Genomic DNA, 21,477 nt, shown 5'->3' with positions numbered 1-21,477 from the left:
GCCCTCACCCAGCGGTGGTTCTTCTCATGAGAAGAGGGCGCTTCGGCATCACAGGCCCCCCTGTGAGCACGGAGGCAGAGGTGGGAGTGAAGCCAGAACTGGTAGAGAATAAATTTCTGTTGCTTTCATTCACCCTGTTAAAGGTACTTTGTGGTACCAGGATATTCAGCTAGTATCATGGTTCAGCAACCCCAGAAAAAAATGCAGTTTCTACCAAACTAAAACTACTAGTGATCCTGCACTCTAGTTCCAGGGACTAAGAGAAATGGGTCTCACATGGGTGATGGCTGGTGACGTGCAGGCTAAGACTAATGACCAGCAAGGTTCTCACACAACTGGGTCACCCTTTAACCCTCAGAACCTCCACCTATTATCAGATCACACTGATAATAGCACTTCCCACGTGGGGTTTTTTCCTGAGGATTTGATGAACTGGTGATTGTCAAGTATTTGCACAGCATCTGACACATTTTTAGATGCTCAATAGATGTTGGTTTTATTAATATTGTCAAACTAGCATCAGATATAAAATGGCCTCCAGGTACCTATAATTTCAGGTCTCTGATTCCTCCGCCCATGTCCATCAATCATGTCTATAACATGTCGACCTTAAGATTTCTAGCTACACAACTGATCATGGTTGCGTACTTTGCTGCCACCAACTTCTAATAATATGCTTTCCATAAATAGGTGTAGAAACATTTGAATTGTAAGTAATGAGTGTTTAACTTCTAGCCACTGGTCTTCCTCTTGATGTCTCTTCATCCACACCACTTCCCATGCTACCCAAAAGTGAGTTCAATGGAATCTTCTACAGTCAACATAACTGGATTAGTCCCTTGAGTCTTTTAGCTCTGTTGCCTTCCCATATCCCGGGATTCTGTAACCATGGAGATTGACTTTGTTGTCTTACTGCTTCTGGCCAAGACTTGTTCTGACATATTGAACCGATACAACACAGTATGTATCTCCTGTATTTCCTCATCGCTAATTTTCTACAACTTCTAATTTCTTAAAGTCAACATATATTAACAATTGGAAAAAAATAGGAGATATGTTCTTTTTAACACTCACTTTGGTCACACTGAATGGAAACCAATAAACAATATATAATGAAAAATCCATGTGGTTTTGTTTTCAGTGTACATTTGTAGGAATATAGTGTCAAGCTGTAGCTGGAGTCACCCCCAACCTGTAGCTTGAACTTTTTGCTAGAACAGTTAAGCAAAGCAGAATTAAATATGAAACACTCTATTCTCCCTTCCTCTCACTCCCTTCCCCAACTGCATTCCCGGAAACCTGGAGAACTAATTGGGTTACATTACTAACCAAATTCTCTGTGCCCTCCTGAGGTTGATAACACGAGGTCTTTATGGGCTGTGAACCCCAAAGGAACACTCTCTCTTGAAGGAGATAAACACTGTACTCAGGAGCCAACTCAACCTGGGAATGCAAAGCCCTGGCTCCCTCCACCTCCCCCATCCACATAGTCACAGCCTGCCTGTGGAGTTGACTTATTTTAGAGTATTAGCTCTGCCACCTCCCTTGGTGGCCACCTTGTCAAATAAACTTCTTTCTGAAGAGATATTCTGGGTTGTAACCAGGAGACCCAGTAAGGTCCCTTACCAAGCCACAAAAGCCTACATCCAAAATCTGTTTCTATGAGCCTCACTTTCCTGATTTGAAAATGGCAGCAATAAGGACCCAGGCCTTCCTGGCATCACAGAGACCAATTATCATCTAAGTGTCTGCTGCAGGCTCTGCCACAAAGTCAGTGCCCGCTCACACTTGTTCTCTCTCATGGTTTTTAGTTAAATGGCCATGAATGTAAGAGAAAACACCTATCAACCTTACGGGTAATGTTATCTGTATTTTATTTTTATTGGACATGTGAAGACACGTTCCGAAAAGCTCTCAGTGACCCTGGCTTGCTGGTATCCACCTCCTGCTCTTGACCAGGGAAGGTCCCCAGTGAGTGGAGTGTAGCCCAAGAGAGGGCAGCTTGCTCTAAGATGAGGGCACCGCAGCCTGGGGCTTCCACCAGTGCTCCCTCTCTTGCTGGTTTCCATGGCAGGGGCTGCCATCTTGTGAGCTTCCAGAGGGAGAAGGGATGGAGGGCCCCCTGCCACCAACCAAGGGAGTGAGCTTACAAGAGGCTCCTCCCAGGGTCAAACTTCAAATGACCACAGCCACCCTGGCTCACACATTGCTCGCAGCCTTGTGGGAGCACCTGAGCCAGAGGCACCCAACCCAGCTGCCCCAGGTTCCTCACCTACAGAAACTCTGCAATACTAAACACTGTTGTTTCAGGACACTCGGTTTTGGTATGATTTATTGTGTAACAAGGGATAGTGGAGATAGAACAATAAATTTCTCTGCACTTATTCACTCATTCTTTACTACTCTAACTTGAACTCTTCCAGATGGCAGTGACTGACAGTTGTACTCCTTGGTGTTAAACATACGTGCACTGTGCACACACACACACACATGCACACACGCATTTCCAAATAAAAACTCATGTTCTTCTTAATTTTGCCTTAGTCTTAGGTGCCACACACACATAGAAGTGATTTTATTTCTTTCCCCCATAAGTACCCCATATTGATCTTCAACTGACACCCGAAGAGCAGTCATCACCCTGTGAAAGTTCTCTCAAAACTGCCCTTTCCCTTGGGGTAATGTTGCTCAAACAAGGTTACCTCTGGGGGTCCCTTAGCCCGTGAGAGCCTCTGGGAGCTGTCATCCAAGTTAAGAAGGGATGTGGTACTGAAAGCCCCAAACTTTAAGTACAATGCCTGAAAACAGCAGCAAATTGCTGGACAGGAGCAGCTGGGGTGTTGCTTCACCAACCAAAGCATGCGTGCCAAAGCCCACTGGTATTTTTAAACTCAAATATCTTCCATGGTTGCAACTGGGAGGAAAATAAGGACACTGTGGTTGCAAACGAGCTGCTGTCCCAGTTGTCAAATAGTTTATTCTTATGCAAATAATAATAATCATAAGTAATTTTGAAAACAGTGGTCAAGTTATATCAAATTCCAATGAGTGTCTTGGTTTGAGCTAAAAGCAGTAAAAATACACATTTAGAACATTCCTCGTCACATTCAATTTTTTCCCTGGGCCTCTCTAAATCAGACAGTCAGAATGTCTATGTGTTATAGTCTCTGGAGATAAAATTTGCTGACTATTTATTCCTCAGGTAATCTACGGAAGTGAAAAAAAAAAAAAACAGAGCTTGTCATTCAAGTCTTTTAGTTAATTATTCTAAAGTACCCACACAATCATGCACGGAACCCAATTTTTGCTGGTTCGGTTGTTCCTGTAACTTGGGACTGTAAGGAAGGGTGTCTTCTTGCCATGAAATCCTTGGTGACAGCCACCCAAGGAGGGTCTAAGAGGACATCCTTCCCCAATTTTCTCAGAATTTATGCTGTTTGTTTTCTTAATCTCCATGTCTACGCAGAAAGTAGAATCAGGATGTAAGAAAAAAACTATCATCTGCAGAGAAATTTCCCATAGCTTTTCCTACATTAGCATCCATTTAATTGACAAGCGAAAAAGAAAATAAGAGTTGCTCTTTTGTTTATTTATTTTATCTTTACCAAAAAAAAAAAAAGGAGTAAATAATGCCTCTACCTCCTGGCTAACATTGGAAAAGAGAACTAGACTGAAAAGCCAAGACTCCTCTATCAAATGGGGTCCAAGTCCAATGGAAGAAAGAATGAAAATATGAGCAACTGGAGGGTTAGAGCGAAGGAAAGAAAACAGTGTTTAAGTGGAATTAAATCCCCTGCAAACATTAACCCGACAGCCAAGACATGCCTCATTTCTGATCAGTCTCCCAACACTGTTTGCAATGTTGAAATAGGACTAGAAGATTTGGCCACAGATGTTCTGACTTCCATGACCTTGAGAACTTGACCATGACCAGCCAGCCTTCACAACTGGCATCTCATCACCACATGGAGAGAGGTCTTCACCGTCCACTGCTTCACCCGTCCAGCAGGTGAGTATTCAGTGGAATGAACAGATAAGTGTCATCACCTAGTGATGAGCCAGAGGAATTTGCAATGTAGTGGCAGGAGGCATTTTTACACAAGAGGCATATAGTCCCACAGGAAGGTGGGCATGGTCTCCTCCAGTTTTGAGATGGTTCACCCCCATAGCATGACCTTTAGTGAGTCCCCATATGCTTTTGTGGATTGATGGGATAGATACATGAAGGAAGGAAGTAGTACGCATGTTTTCAGTGCTACAGTATGCCTGTTACCAACAGCATTTTGAATAGGTAAATAGATTTACTCTTGCCAGTATAAATAGTATGCCCTGGGTACTTAATGTAATTCCCCTTCTGAGTGGAAAAATGCAGCAATGGGAATATATTTAATTGTAGCCAAAACTCTCATACTATCCACATGGAGTTTGTGTTGACAATGTGAATAATGGTTACTTTTTATAGAACCTGATTTCCTTTTAGGTCTCCACCCTATAGCACAGTTATTAAACATTCGAAACTCGGGGATATCATTAATTTGAAGACCAAAACAAGCAAAATATGATTTCAACCAAAATCAGATGTTAAAAGAAGAATGGTTGTCCTCATCAAGCTAATTTCTTAATATTTAAACTCCCACAGCTTTTCAAAAAATATTTCTTCCCTTAGATTGTTATTTTTGTGTATCCCAAAAAAACATGCATTTATGATTCATTTTCACTTTACTCAGCAAAATGCTATTTTGCAGCGAGTTACTTGATATTCATAAGACTTCTGAGTCTCTCAATTGCATTTTTGTTAAAAACAGGAAGTTGACTTTTGCCAAGAATAAATGAACTTGAACATGGAGTTTTAAATGTGGCTCAAAGGATGGAATCCTCCATTCTCAGGCCATTCTGATGTTGGCAAGACCTTTCTCCAGCCCAGACTATGAAATAATAATGATGCCCTTTGCAATTAAGCTTTGGGTTCCAAAAAATCTGAAACCGTTACTAAATTTCACTTAACAACAGGATCTTACTTTCATCTTTAGCAAATATCCCGGGACATGTTTAAGTATTGGAGACAAACTGGTACATTAAAGATTTTAAATTTGGAGTGATGAGCAAATCAATATTTCAAAGTATAGCAGGAACAGATTCTATGAAATAAACACAAATCAGATATTACATTGACCAACATCTCACATAGACACAAAAAAATTGAGAAAGTTAAGTGAAGTAAAATATTGAATGGTATCATAAAGCATTGAAACTATAAAGTAGAAAATACCCAAGCTACTAATTCAGAACATGAGAAAAACTTAATTTTAACATGTTACTAAATAAAATTCTTTCATCACTCATTTTTTTTTTAAATGAGTAGTAGCAACCTATAGATTTATTTCTGTGTGTCTAGATCTATAACCCATAGTTATGGCAGACCAAAGAATACATGAGTTACTTGTAAGTATTAATAAAGCAAGTCCTGATGCTGGAAGCCATTTTTCCAAAGCAGGTCCTCATGCCTTCCCCTGAAGCTTTCAAATGGACTTCTTTAGTCTAACCCATTAAGGCAATTGCATTCTCATTTTCCCATTTTACTTAATGCAAAGTCAATTTTCAAGGAAATTCAATTGTCCTACCAATTATTAGCTCTCTTTCAGGCTTGTTCTAAACCAGAAACATCTATGCTTCCAAAAGTCTCATTCTAGAATCATCATTTACCTAAATTATAGTGTTTGTCTCATGGATAGCTTAAACTTGGTTTTGGAGGGTGGAAAATATTTTGGGGAAGAAAACATTGTTTGAAAAAGATGCACCTATATTCCTCTTGTCGTCAGTCTGGACCTGAGAAGGAAGAAAAGAAGAATGCAACCCCTAGGAGAAGGCCCCACCTGCTGTGTGTGCTATTTCTAATCCAGAAAACTATACACTAAGACTGTTGAGATCCAGTTCATTGTGCAGTGGTTGACTCTTTTTCAGTAATAATGTGTGTCCACTGTGTAGCCAAAACAGTGTCAGGTACTTTTGTCACAGACCATTGGTGCTCACCAAACATCTGTGGCATCTTGGTGTTTCTCAGGAGTTCCACCCTCACTTGAAGCAGCTGAGTTCTTCAAGGTCTGGCAAAAGGGAATGTGAATCCTTATGTGCTGGGACACTGAAAATTCTGTGTGCCTCTGCAATTCCTAATTTCTCTGCCACAGACATTCAGAAGGGGTATTACCTTTCTGTGACAGCTCTCACAAATGAGCTGAACTTGGTGTCTTAAACAATGCATGTGTTATCTGACAGTTCTGGAGATCAGAAGTCCAACAAGGATCTCGTTGAGCTAAAATCAAGGTGTTAGAAGGGTTTCTCTCTGAAGGCCCTAGGGAGAGATGTTTCCTTGAGTCTTACAAGGTCTAGAGGCTGCCACATTCCTTAGTTCCCGGGCCCCTCCTCACCTGCAAAGCTGGTAATGGCAGGTGAGTTCTCTCAACACAACTCTCTGACCCCTCTCTAGTCACAGCTTTCTCTGATTCCGCTGGTTATGTTCTCTAACTTTAAGGATTCATCTGATTACATTAGGGCCACCCAGAAAATCCAGGATAATTCTCATCCTAAAGTCTATACCTTAATCACATCGACCCAGTCCATTTTGCTGCCAAGGTAAATAGGTACAGCACCAGGGAGTTTGGGTGTGGACATCTTTTGGGGCCTTATTCTGCCACTATAGAAATCATAGGGGAGTTGCTTGTATTCAAGCAGCAGGGAGCCTGGATTCTCCTTTCTCCAGACTGAGAACAGCCATCAGTGACCCATGCTAAGCTTTGAATGATGAGATATGAACTTTTCATTCTAGTGCCAGGGGGAGTTTGTGTGGCACTTGATCATTTTAACCAACGTGGTGATGGTTAAGGACTTGTTCCTTTTTTTAAATTTGTTTGTTGCTGTTTTTAGCTGCAAAGGCTGGATTTTCCATTCCAACAAATACAAATTATAAGCATTTATAGATAACAAGTGATCCAAAGATAATTTGGATCCCCGAGTTTAATGCAGAGCCTCAAACAATAGATTTTTAGTGTAACTGGATCAAAAATAAATAAAAACAGCAAATACCCCATAACAGCAATGAAAACCCTGAGAATTGAGACGCTTGAATTTATTTTGAGCAATTCTTTGTGTGAAGAGAATTAACTTGATCTAAAATCATTATTCTTTCCTGTGCTGGGTAAAGGGCAGGATTTTTCCAGAAGTCTGCCCCACCTGCCCATTCACTGCCAGGTTGGCCAGTCCATAGACGGAATCACAGGGGCCAGGGATCTTGGTCCAAGCGTCTGACCAAGGGATTGAGACCCAAGATATATGGGCTATGAATAAGGAGAGCAACAGCAGCCTACCTGTCAGGAAACAGCTCCATGGACTTTGGAAAGCTATATTTCTGGCTCTAAATCAAAGCTCAGCCAATTCTTCGGTATGTGGTTAAATTTGTAAGTGACTCTTTGATCTTCTATTTGTTCATCTATAAAACAAGATAATAAATCCACCTTGGAATGTTGATGTGAGGATTCCATGGAACACAGCTGATCTAGCACAGATTTTGGCATTGAGTAGGGTTTTATTTTTATGATTAAAGGAATCCTGAATGATGATTAATTTTATGTATCAACTTGACTGGACCACAGGTACCTAGATAAAATCAAACATTCTAGGTGCTTCTCTGAGGGTGTTTTGGATAAGACAAATGTAGGATAAGGAAAAATATCAGGCTTTTCTGCCCTCCCACCATCAGGATAGATGAGGGAACCCTGTGATCCTGAATGCATGCCTGATGGCGGGCACCTGGAGTGGGTACACCTGGGCTAAGACTGTGCTTTTAAGGGCGGCGTCACGGGGACGCCAAGAGAAGCCAAGAGAGAAGCAAAGAAGCAGAAGCAGAGAACGCCAGAGAGCCCAGAGAGAGTGAAGATTTGCTGGGGGCTGGGAGGCCTGCCAGCCTCCCGGCTCCCCAGCACCCCTGCCTGCCATATGCCTGGTGAACCCCAATAAAAGACCTGCAAAACCCCTGAGGGCTCTGACTCCTCCTTTACCCGGTCTGCATGGGATCAGAAAACCTGCACCGTGTCGGTTCCTGACCCCTTACAACAAACATCTAAATTGGTGAACTTTGAGTAAGTTGTTTGACCTCCCTGATATGGGTGAGCCTTGTCTAATCAGTTAAAGACCTGAATAGAACAAAGAGCAGCTTCCTTTGAGCAAGAGGAAATTCTGTAGCAGATTGCTGTCAGACTTCACCTGCAACAGTGGCTCTTCCTGGTTACAACAAAAGTGCTGTCAGACTAGATCTGGGCCATTTTCTTTCCTGGGTCTCCAGCCTGGTGGGCTATCCTGATTTAGAACTTTCCAACATCCATTATCACCTGAACCGATTCCTTTTATGTATATATTTAACAGGAATTGCTCCAGGTGAATACACACACTCACACACACATACATACATATGTGATATATTTATATATTTATCTCCTATTGGATATTTCTCTGGGAACCCTGATATATTGAAATTAAAGCTAAGATGAGCTTGTTTAATGTTCTAGCGAATTGGGAAAGTTTTCTCTAGATCTGTGTGGAAGATTGTTCAGGCAGTATTGATTACTGCTTTTTATTCTATCAACCTAGTCATACCTAGAAGAATCCCACATTCCATACTTATTATAACACAATAATGAAATGACTGTCTCAGAGCTTTATTTTTCTTTTAAAAATCCCATTAAAAATGAAAGGAAAAGCAATGCTATCACTAATAAGGTGATTCACATACTTAAATAACAATAAATATATTAAAATTATTTGTAAAACTGCGTATCTAGATGTTTCAGTGTATGGAAGCAAGTTTAAGACAATTGACATCCAATGAGTATCAAGTTAGTTCTCATTGATCTTCTAATTTACATTTTTATTAAACATATTCTCAGGTCATGCTAAGTGAAAGCTGGAAATATTCACTACCTCATTTTGAAAAAACAAGTCATCTAAGAAGCCAACAGAATCCTTTTATCTGCAACATGAAGTAATGCAGAGGCTATAAACATTTTCAAATCCAGATCCCTCAAATACAAGTGCTCTCCAAGTGATACTGAAAGTAATTTCAAGCCATGCAAAAATACAAATGACCCAATAACAGATAATTATTCACCATTCACCCTGTATAATGGACAGACTGAAAGTAACAACAGATCAGACAGAAAAAGTCCATTGAAGTATATCAACCTAGATTATTCCAAAGAGTTCAAGTGCTCAATTTCAATCATTCCTGTATGTTTTTTAAGAAATAAATAAAAATTTTATTTAAAAATAGTTTTAGATATACAGAAAAGTTGCAAAGAAAGTAGAGTTTTCATGTACCTCTCATTATGTCCTTGATAGTTATCTTAGAAAGCCTTGGTATTTCTCTTACAACTAAGATGATAACATTAGTATTCTAATTCTATTAAATCTATTAATTGATCTCTATATTTTACTTGGATTTCATTAGTTTCCCACTAACGTCCCCTTTCTGTTCCAGGACACCACTCTACATGGCCTTAGGTCATCATCCATTCTTAGTCTCCTGTGGTCTGTTACTTTTTATATATTTTTTGTCTTTCATGACCTTGGTCATTTTTGAAGAGTAAAGGTCAGGTGTTTTTGAAAAACTTCCCTCTGTTTGGTTTGTCTGATTTTTTTCATGGTTAGCCTGGGACTATAGTCATGAGGAAGACTATCACAGAGGTGAAATGCCCTTTTCATCATACCACATCTGGGACACCTGCTTGTAACATGATTTGTCCTTGACGATGTTAACCCTGATCACCTGACCAAGGTGAGGTTTGACACATGTTCCCAGCATTAAGTCATTTCTTTCCTCCTTCCCATCAATTACTTTTTGGAAGTAAGTCACTAAGCTCAGTCCACACTCACAAGGACAGGAGAAGGAGTAGGCTTTTGGAAGGGAATTATCTAGGTGTAACACTTATAATTGTTTAAGGAAGTTTTATTTCTGCCTCCCCACTAATTTTTTTTTATTTTCTATTCAGTTGCTTCTTGCATAAGGACTTATGGATATTTACCTTATACTTTAGATTACAATCCAATACTATGTAATTTATTTCAAAGCTCAGATTGTTCCAGTGCTGGCTGTTGGGAATTCATTCAGGTTGATTCCTGATATGTCCTTTATTTTCATCCTCCTTCCTTTGTTTTTCTAGCACTTCTTTATCACCTATCAGTACAAGATGCTCCAAACTCATCTTATTTTTTGCACATTTCAGTCCTAAAATCTATCATTTCCTTTCAACTGTTTTTAAAGATTAAAGAGAATTATTTACATTAGCCTAAAAATGGACAAATTCATAAATGTATCAAAACATCGCTTGTGTTCGCAGTTCTTAAGTTAGAGATCAATAAAGGGACTATTTTGAGTAGCTTTTTTGGGGAAGAAACATTAGCTCCATTAGACAGCCTAAGAGTTGTTAAAATTTAGGACCTGGTCAAATGATTTTACAATTTGCAATCTCAGATCTTTTAGTGACAAAATTCTACCCAGAGCGTCCTCATTTGTATGTGAGTGATGTGCTGCTGGCATATTGGAAAGGAGGTGTCAACTTGGACAGCTATCACCAGAGAGAAATGTATCTTGGGTCTAGAATGAAAAGAATTTTCTCTAACAAGGCGAATCATTTGAACCAACTGCTTTAAGGAGATGAAGAATCAATAAATGCTTATAAAATGTAGATGATATGGTACATTTTAATTTGTTTAATTTTCAATGAAAACAACAATCATTTATTGGTATGTTGGCATTTGAGCAGGGCTCGGCTGGTGGGTTATTTTGAAAGTCTTTACTGGGCTCAATCTTGTGACAGCAGTCATATTGCAACATAGTGGAGTTGTGGGCCAGTCCTACCTCATATACATGTCTGGTGGTTGCTTCTGGCTGACAGCTAGGGCCTTCTCCCGTGTGGTCTCTCACCCTCAAGGATGAACCCCTTCTACTCCCCAATATACAGTTAATTTTTGAGTTTGGTATTGTTCAGTGTCAGTGTCCTTGTGCTCTGGATTCAGACCACCAGTCACGAAGTGCCCGATGCTTCTGGGTGAGAAGCTTAACTGCTCTAAACCTTTGTTGTGATAATAAAAGTAGGATAAAACCTATTAAGCATAGTGCCTGGCAAATGGAAAGTCCCAAAAAGTTATTATCATTATTAATATTGTTATTATAAATTATTGTTATATTTTCATTAACTCAAGAATATTCCTTTTTTTTTCCCTTCCCTTTGGTTAGATATGACCATGTAATGACTGGCTTCTAAACAAAAGTGATACAACCTCTTTGTAGGTCTGACCCATTAAAAACTTCTCCATGATCCTCCACAACTCTCTCCTTATCAATCTATCAGTCAGACAAAAAAGTCCAAAAGAGGACCAGGCGCCCCCAGTGAGCCACAAGATGGAAGGGGCCTGGGTCCCTGTGTGACCATGTGACACTCAGTGAGTGTCCACATTAAAACACCAAGATGTTGAAGATTGTTTATTAGAGTGATGCTTACTCTAACTAATACAGACATTGAAGGGGAATCATGAATATTTCCTGCTCAATATATTTTTTCTGAAGGAATAAAATTGCCACAGATTCAGTCAATATAATTGCAATTATCTCAAGAATTCCAGGGAGGAGGTAGAACAGGCTTTGTAAGAGACAGTAAAGATCTCAAAACAAGTTACTACCCTCTCTTTGATAATGCAGGGAATGTTATTTCTGGTTCTTTCTAGATGATCCCCAATCCTTTTTTTCCTCTCTCCTTCCCTCCCTCCATCCTTTCTTCCTTCTTCTTTCTTTCTACTTCCTTTCTTTCTTTCTGAAGAATGGCATTCTGTGCTCCTCCCTGCACCTAGTCCAGAACCAGTAACCTCAGCTTCCCCTATAGAGCCCACCAGAGATTATTACTTCCTGATCCAATCAGCTATGGCTAAGGGACAGGGCACTGTGCACCACATAGGTTAGTTCTGAAAGCAGGGAAGGAACACTCAAAGGTGCCCCTATGGACATTAATGGGATAGAAGTAACTTGTACTTCATTCACTGGGATGTGTTGGTGGGACCAATGCTTCACATTTTATTTTGTGACTAGTCCATTGTTGAAACAACTGCTCCTCAGTTTTTAAGAAGTATATATTTAATGGAAGACTCTTGTCTTTACTTATGTATGATTGATTGTCCTTGAATTTTTGTCCCTTGGAATTTTATCCTATTTTTTAAGTCATCAAAATTCTAAATTCTAGATGTTGGTGAGGCAAAATTTCACTGTCATTAAATTTTAGTTGAAATCAGGGAGGCGCACAGCAATATTTCAATATTTAGTTGAAATATTGGCAGTTTCCTGCAGGCCTTTCTCTTAGACAAAAGCAATCTGCTAGACACCCATGTTTGCAAAGCACTGATGTTGCCTTAATGCTGAACTGGGCTGTGTTTTAAGTTCCGGCATACATACATCCCCTGGGTTTACTCTCAGGCTCCCTGTTCAAATGATTTTATACTTTAGCTCTTAGTTGAAATCCCCTTCAACTCCCTGGCTGAATTGCTTTGCTACATTCGGGGCCAATCAGCAGTAGCTGTTTATGTCTCAGAAGAGTATGTACAAACCGTTGATTCCCAACACACTTAGCACTCCCTTTTCAGTGACATAAGCTCACTATCATTTCCATCAAGTAATTTTCATTGAGTTTCTGGAACCAGATAACCAAGGATTATAACAAAGATAAGATGGCAGCAATGACGTTGTTCATATAAAGCTGGACAACATTTCCTTAGTTTCTCACAGCAGGGATGATGGAAATAATACCAGAGAAAGGGAAATCCACATACTAGAGAGTGAAATTAGAGAGAGATTCTGAAGGTTTTTCTTCAGAAACACCTCATTGAGATATTGAGAGGGGTGAAGCGGGGGTTGACAAAGAATGCAAGAACATACAAAAATGTCATCTCCTAAAAGAACTGACATTTCTGTCTTCCTTTAGATTGAAGCTCTGAGGAGAAGTAGATGTGAAATAAATTTGGGGAGTTAAGACACAGTCAAGGAGGATAGATAGGGCTTCTGGAAGATCTAACAATATTGGCCATGACCAACACCTGGGGAAAGTCAAAGTCACAGACACCTGTCAGATGCCACAGAAGCCAGTGAGAAAGCTGTACCCAGAGGCCTGCACTTCCCCACTCCACTTCTGCAACCAGGCCAAATGGACAATCAAAGAATAGGAATCTAATGGTTTCAGGATCTTGGCTACCATATTGCCATTTATGTGTTGCCCATTGTTTATTAGGCACTGTTCCAGCTTCTTTCCTTATAACCTTGTGATAAGAAGTGCTGAAAGAGGGAGGTTTCATCCAAACCATCTAGAACCTTCAGACAGGATGCCAAGAGCAAGCTTTCCAGCAAGTGGTCACCACACTCATTTGTTAGCTCTTACCATGGGCAGCACCTTATCACAGGTTCACATATTCACCAGAGCCCCAAGATGGAGATATCCCTACTGCTTTAAAGGGGAAGAAATTGGGCCTCAAAGAGAATGTGGGAATTGGAAAAGCTGGAATGTGGATCCTATTCCCTATAGCATCACAGTCCATCAACAACTACAGAAAACAACTCCTCCCTAAGTATAGAGGAACCAAGGAAGCTACACTCAACTCATTATGCCAATGATTCTGCATGGTATAATAAACAACTCTTTTTATCACTCCACTATCCCTTACATGCCTTTGATCCTTTGTCCTTCCCTTCTCCCTCATAATCTCAGAAGCCTGAAGCTCCATTATCATTGTCCACTAGCATTTATAAGCATTTATAAGTATCATCACTATGTAAATGTCCAACATGCTCCTTTGTCTTCTGGCTTTCTTCACTACATATAATTCCCTCAAATATCTTCCATGTTGCTGTCAATGGAAACATTTCATCTTTCCTTATAGCTGAATAGTGTTCCATCGTGTGGCTAGACCACCTCTTCATCCAGTCTTCTATCACTGAGCATTGTTTCCATGCCCTAGCTCTTGTACATAGTGTTACAATCACGTAGAACAGATAAATTTTTTGAGTTGCAATTTTCATATCCTTTGGACAGAGCCCAAGAGTGGGGTTGCTGGGTCATGTGGTATTTCCATTTTTAGTTTTCTAAGGTAAATCTAGATCGCTTTCTCTAATTCCTGCACCAGGTCACATTCCCAACAACCTTACAGGGGTCGTCTCACTCCACAACCTCTTCAGCACTTGTCGTTGGGAGTCTCCTTAACACTTGCCCTTCCAACAGGAATGAGATGACATCACGGGGTCATTTTGACCTGCATCTCTCTTATTAAAAGAATAAATAGCTCTTGGGTTTTTTGTTTGTTTGTTCACCTTTTACTTCTTGCTTTAGCTTCTGCCATTTTGTGGAGGAGCTGCTTTTAGGTGGGCTGTTGATGCAGAGGGATTATGTCTGGACCAAGCAAAGCTCCAGTTCTGCTGCTTCCAGCTTTCTCAGAGAAGCAGGACTGGGATGAGCAACAGCACCAGGCCTGTGTGTAGGAGTATGACAGTCAGAGCTGGTTCAGCTCACTCATGCCCTCTCCAGAGCCTGGACGTCTGGATGCAGCACGGGGGAGAGAGGGCCAGCAAAGCTGCAGCTCTGGCTGGGGCCCTTGTTCAGACTCAGATTCTGCTCCTGTGCCCCTGTCCTCCTGGGGTGCTGTCAGGGCTAACAATCACCACACAGTGTTTGAGAAGGCCTGACAGGCTGAAAGGAGCAAGGACATCAGGAAGAACAACGCCATGATAGCTTGGGAGGATGCCATTTTTCAAAATATATGGTTTGCTACCACCCCCACCCCAACATTTTGAAATTCTGCAGAACCAACAATATTGGCGACCATCTGCTGTTGACTCCCTAGGAGAATATGTTATTATCTTATCAAGCCAGATGACTCAGAGAGGCATGCGTCAAAAAGGGGTGAGGGTGGAGATTAAAAGGGACCTGGGATGCTTCCCAGTCTGAGAAAGGAGTCTATGAGGATCTGACGCGTGTTGATACAACTGCTGCTCACTTTATTATATGAGTCCCCAACACCCCAAAGTCACCTCTGCTGCTGTGGCCCTGGGACTATAGTGACCCTTTTACCCCTGACCCATTCCCCTCACCCTGGGGTTGTCCCTCTGTTCCTCAGCCCCCTCCAGCTCTCCATGCAACGCTCTCGTCCTCCAGTCATTTAATGACACAGATTCCACAGGAGACATCCCTGCAGGGTGGCTAGCTGGCCTCTCCCACCCTTTCTTCCTCCCCTGCTGGAGCTGGTGGAACATGTGTGGTTGAGAAGACCTGTCCCTGCTTTCTTTGGAATCCATGGGCTTTGGGAAGCAAATTCTAGCAGGGCTGTGAACCTGCAAGGGTGATTAATAGAGGACTCTAAGAAAGCCAGTTAACAAATATTATTAGAAAATTGTCTTCTTAGGGCATCAGTTGCCCCACACAGTCACGAGGAGCCCAGCCGTGCCTGCAGGACCACTCTTGGCACAGGAGGGGGAGCCGCACCAGTGCTGGCCCCGCAGCGTGCTGGCCTCTGAGAGCGGGCTGCTCCCCAGTGTGTCTCTGAGAGGAAGTGAGGGCCCCTGAGCCTGGAGAATGGCAGATCCCCCATAGACACCCAGTCCTTGGCCAGCAGGTTCTAACACTCACAGGCCCTGGCAGCAGAGAGCGACGCACTGAAAGAGCACCTTGAGCTCTACACTGCTGTGGGAATATGCAGTGGTTTCCACTTACCCAGCTTACGTGGGGACTTATTCATGGCTCAGACCACCCCATGCCAGCCAGCAGCCTGCCCCATCACCCCACACAGGGGCAAATTCAGGATAAGCAGGAGAGGCATGGAAAGTTGTTTTGAGGTCTGGGGTAGACAGTTCCCAAGTGACTCTTTGGTTCCTTATGCCCCCACTAGTGGCTTTCCCTACTGTGGTGCTGACTCATTAGTGCCAGCAGAGACCCCCATGGCCAGATAAAATAAAGCCATCATGGGGGTCAAGAGGAGAACCTACGTCCAGGTGTGGTGCCTCACCCCACTGCTGCTGTGACATCTCCTTGGGTACCCTCCCTGCACAGACACCTCCTCAGAGAAGGAAACTTGGCTGACTGCAGGGGACATCAAGGGGCCCACTAGAAGAGAAACCTTGAAAGAGTTGCATTAACCCAAACTAAACCTATTAGTCAGACTCTATTAACACTTATACTATTAGTTCGAAAAGATGATTTAGTAAAAGACTAAGTAGACTGAATAAAACTCAGTTATACTGTTTGTCAAATGAAAGACACCTAGGTACATCTAATCAAGCCATTGTGGTCACCTTGAAGTACACTGTCCAGGATGCCAGCCACTAGCAGCACGTGACAATTTACACTCAAATTAAAATGAAATAAAATTAAAATTCAGTTCCTCACTCCCAATAATATTTCAACTGCAACCTAGAAAGTAGAACAAAGCAGATATCAACCATCTCCATCATTCCAGAAAGTTCTATTGGACAACACTGCTCCAAAATGTAAGTCCCAGGATACCAATCGTCTTCTCTTCCTCCCAACTGTGGCCATATTCACCTGGAGAGAGCCCAGCACTGAAGTGAATAAGGTCAAGATTTTCCCTAAAGTGGAGGTCCTCAAAATATGATCCAAGCCAGGGCCTCCCCGGTGGCGCAGCAGTTGAGCGCTGGGTTGAGAAGCTGCCCGCGGCCTCTGCAGCGCCGGTTCGATCCCTGGCTGCTCCCCGGCCACAGGAGGAGGGTCCCCCATAGCGCGCAGACCTCTCCTGCCACCCGCTGCTCCCCTCAGCAGTGTACTTCGGTCCTTCTGCCTGCTCTGCTCCCCGCTCTGGCTCTGGTGAATTCTTTCACCCTCCCGCGCTTCTGACTGTACCCAGTGCATGTATAAACAAACAAACAAATAAATAAATAAAACATACCTCTATTAAAAAAAAAAATATGATCCAAGCCAAACTTTCTAGTCATCATTTCTCACGATTCATTCAGTCACTAAACATATTTATTGAGACCCCTTGATAAAAAAGGTGCTCTGCCAATGTGAGGAGATTCTCCCTGTCCTTGTGGAGCTCACTTTCTACCAGGGAAGCCTGCAAGCAAACAAGGAGATTCACCCCACAATTGCAGCTGGTGAGAAATACTATGAAGGAAACAAACATGGTGGACAGGGCAGGAGGCAGCTGCTTCCTGGAGAGTAGCTGGAGAAGGTCTAGCTGAGGAGGTGGCATTCTAGACACAGCCAGATGCTCCTGAGTCCATATCCCTAGACTCTGCCACAGTGGGTGGTAAAGAGTATTTCTGTATGGCATAGTTCTGTGACTAAATGAGAGTCAAATATGCAAAAGGATATCCAGGGCATTCTTGTCCAATTGAGTCTGAAACCCTTAATGGGAGGATGAGCTTGGTCAGTGTGTAGGACAAAAAGGCAGCCCTCAGACTGGAGCAGAACCAGCAGGTGGAGAGAGAGGTGAGTGGGAATTTTAAGTATAGGCCTCCTTTTCAGGGATGCATATGCGATCTAATGATGTTTAAACAAGACTGTGCCTTGGAGACGAGGCTGGGATAGCAAACAGACAACAAGAGCTGCAGAGACTTCAGCAGACAGCCCCTGGCAACATCTGGCAAGAGATGTAGGGTGCTGGTGGGACCACCCTGGCAGCTGGGGGGTGGAGAGGCGTAGGCACACCCTGCTGAGCCTCAATCAGATTGGACTGAGTTTCCCAAAGTTGTTCAGGCTCTGAAAGTTGTTCCTCCCTGCTCTGCTCTCACTCCCACCTGCAGACACCCCCCTCATTTGGCAATGCTCTCCTCTTCAATTTTTGTTTTGGAAACTCCACTTACCCTTCAAGACCTCAGCTATGTCCTTCCCCTGGGGAATTTATTCTTTATTGCTTGCAGCGCTGATCATCTGTTCTGTTCACATACGTGATGTTCAGCATGCTCTGTGCTCATTGAGTTTGCCCGTCATCATTGGAGACTGACGATTTGAGATTGAGATTACGTAGTGTTTCGCCAACCACTGCAAGACCTGCATTCTCCTTCCACATTTCCCTGCACCAGTGTCAGGGCCAGCACCTGGCACAGAACCTTCGCTCTGAGTTCTCAACAATACCTGTTAGAGGGACAAATGGTTGACTGGCTGCCTTTGCCAATGTATGTCTTTTTCTTCGTTTAACATCTTCTGTTTATTTGCATAACCCTACTTCTTTGAATATCATTTCCTAACCAGCTCTATGGAGGGAATACAAAGCTATTCTTTTAAACATAGTATCTGTCCCTGGTGGGCTGCATTTGGCAGCAACAATGGGCTGAAACCTCCAAAGGCTTAGTAAGAGCTGTGGGGAAGTGTGAAATGTGTTCAATTAACTCCCTTTACTCAAAGTAAATGGAGGCGCTTAAGCCAACAGTCATATATTCTCAATTGCTCCTATGACTAAACTGTGAACTCCTTAAACAGGTCGATTCATCTCAGCACAGGCAGCATGGCCTATGCCTAGCACACAGTAGGCTCTCTGCAGATGGAGGCCAAATGCACCAGTAATCAGACAAGGACCGAGCCTTCAGAAGGGCCCACTTGGACTGGAGAAGCCCCCGGTGGTAGCTCTGTAGTTAGGGAGGCTGCCGAGAGGCCGAGCTCACCACCCTGGACAGAGGGGCACCGCGTCCTTCCTGCCCACTGTGTCCCAAGCAGCTGCTAGAGGTGCGCCGTGGAGGGTGAAAATGTAAAGATAGCTGTGGTGGACTATGTCTGGTCTACCTTGTCCCCTACCTCATCATGGCCTCTCTCCGCTGGCATTCACCCTTCCCATACCCTCCACCCTTTGTTCTGTCTGTCAGCAGTCCTAACAAAGGGCCTTCGCACATTTCTTGAACAAATATTAGCACCATGTCTATTTCTGCATTAGCATAGAGGACCTTAATGTGTGGTCTCTCCCAGCCCATTAGTCACAGCCTTAATTTCAGAAGCAAAAAAGAGCGGCTCTCCAGGGGGGTGGCTGGGGAGGAGGCTCCATGTGTCTGTCCAGGGCTCCATGAATGTTCTGTTGAGTTCTGCTACCAGCCCTCAAGGAAGCGCTTCCCTCCTCTCTTCCTCATGGAGATGGGAGGGGAGGGGTCCTCCTGTAGTTTCTGCAGCCATTTACTGAGGCGGCATCAATAATTCAGGACACCGGCTCCCTTTCTGAAAGCCCAGGTGAGGGCAAAGGGCCTAGCCCAGGCCAGCAGCGCATTTGCTCTCTCCTGCAAGACTCCACGGAGATCACACAAGGCTCCTGGCTGGCCAGACCACAGCGGCGCTTGGAGAGGGGAACTCGGTAAGCATTGACTTTGGAGTTGAGATCTGCTTTTGTTTTCTTTCTTTAGCTGCTGATCAGCTCGCTTGATTCTATCAGCAGGCCAGAGGCCAGGCTGGATGGAGGCCCTTCTGACCCACCTGGGTCACAGGAGCTACCCCGAGAAGGATCAGATCCCAGGCTCAGACCCAGAATTCTTCCCAGACCAGGTAAGGGGATTGAAAACCCATTTTTGGATTTTACAAATATTTGTGTGAGACTCAAAGATGAAAATATGGCTGTGACTTAAGAAAGACTGACTTCCTGAGCTAGACAGTTTGTTTGAGGTCTGGGAGGGGCGAGACCTGCTGTCACCCCCTTGGGATGGAGGGGCGTACCGCTGCCGATCCACAGCAGTAGCAACTTACACCCTCTGCTTTCCAGGCTACTCAAGGTGCTTGGGCTCCGGTATTGTTCTTGGTTGCACGCATGAGTTTGGATTCTCCAATACAACCAGCAAACATGCCCTCCTTATCAAGTCTGTTAGAGACCATATTTCTCTGAGCCATTATTTGGGATTTCTAACTCAAATTTTGAGAAATGCTTCCAATTTCCAGAATCGAGATGTAGAAAGATCTGGCCCGTGTCTAGCAGCCTCCCCACATCTGCATCCCTGTAGACTTCAGTCTCAGTACTGAACCACCTCTCACTGGATGAGAAGGACCATCTCTATTTTTTCAAGTTCTCCAGAGAAAACTCCAGAACTTTCTTTGCTACCCCACCTCCCTATGCAACCAACCTCATTGACAGAACAAACTTCTTATACTCCAAAATGCTCTCATCCCTGCTGAGGTTTCTTTCTCTCTTTCATCTACTGAAATAATCCATGATGTACATTTGTCATTAATCTTATTATTCGCTCTCGTCAACTTGAAGATGGTTTAGAGAGATGGCTGTTTTGCTCCCTGCAGCTTCTCTCCTCAAGTTACCTAGGTTGCTGAACTCATATTTTTCCTGCCCCCTGACCTTGTCTAGTCAAATTTATACCACAAACCACTGCCATGTCCAACTTCCATGGCAGAGTTTCATCAAGCCACCTCCACCTGGTGCCCCTGTCTCCACCACTGTCAACTTCCCATTGACGGAAAAGTTGACTACAAAACCACCAGGTGAGGCCTCTTTTGAGGTCCAGCTTAGCATTCAGGTCTCCAAACCAAGCCTTAGGTAATCTCTAATCATCCACCTTACTCTCTGCCCAGCAGACTGCCCTCCATTCTACCTATTAAATCCTACCAATTCAGAGCGCCACAGGGTTGTGCAGTAACGACACAGGGTCCCTGGCCTCCCTGCTCGTTGGGGGTCTAGTTAGGAAGATGGACACAAACACACAGACATTTCAGTACATATAATGTGGAAAAGTTGCTACTTTGGGGGGCTGCCACAGGGGCATGGTGTGTGTGGACCCTGAACCTGCTGTGTGGAGAGAAAGCATAAGCTGGTTCTCAGTGGGCAGGAAGGAATTAGTCTTAGGAAGACATTGGCCGGAAAGCAATTTATTGGCACCCACAACAGAGAGTTGGCCCATTGCAGAGAGCTTGCCCCACAGCCAGCCGTTGTGCTGCGCTCACTGCTTGGCCTGTCTTGCTGGACTCTTTGCCTGTAAGGTGGTATGGTTACGAGCAAAGCTGTTCTATAGACTAGAGTGGGCTGGTGCAGCCCTGCTCACATAGCCTCTCAGCCAAGGGTGGACCCTGGGGTTCAACCTAGGACCCAGTTCTACTCAGCTGACTCACTTCTGTTGAAAGATCATCCTTTACCAGAAGGACAGAGAGGCCTTCAAAGCTTTGTGATCAACAGCTTCTGGTTCTGGCTTCACATGGGTTTCCTGGGCCATCTCACTGTGCTACATGAGACCTACTGGGTCTTAGTCCTTTGCCTGGACTGGTGGTTCTCCACAGGGGATAGCTGTGGCCCCAGGGGCCATGTGGCAATGTCTAAAGACATCTTGGGTTGTCACAACTGGGGGAGGGTATGTCTGGCATCCAGGTGTGTAACTCAACCTTCCTCTGCACACAGGACCGCATGCCCACCACCCACCCACAACAGCAGAGGAATCCCCCGCCCCAGAGGCAGCACCACAGCCGCCCCATG

General features: G+C 43.5%; 1 long non-coding RNA gene across 1 annotated transcript; it reads left to right on the top strand.

Moving 5' to 3' along the window:
- The first annotated feature begins 909 nt into the window (after positions 1–909).
- LOC129146700 (uncharacterized) lies at positions 910–19,476 on the top strand. Its single transcript, XR_008553744.1, has 3 exons — positions 910–960; positions 3,872–4,009; positions 19,418–19,476. It is a non-coding gene; the product is annotated as an uncharacterized LOC129146700 (long non-coding RNA).
- The last annotated feature ends 2,001 nt before the right edge of the window (positions 19,477–21,477 follow it).

Source organism: Talpa occidentalis, unplaced genomic scaffold (assembly GCF_014898055.3).
Source record: "Talpa occidentalis isolate TD23 unplaced genomic scaffold, MPIMG_talOcc4v2.1 talOcc4.4, whole genome shotgun sequence".
NCBI classification, from domain to species: domain Eukaryota; kingdom Metazoa; phylum Chordata; class Mammalia; order Eulipotyphla; family Talpidae; genus Talpa; species Talpa occidentalis.
The sequence above is the reverse complement of the archived record's forward strand: the minus strand, read 5'-3'. Positions and strand labels throughout refer to the sequence as shown.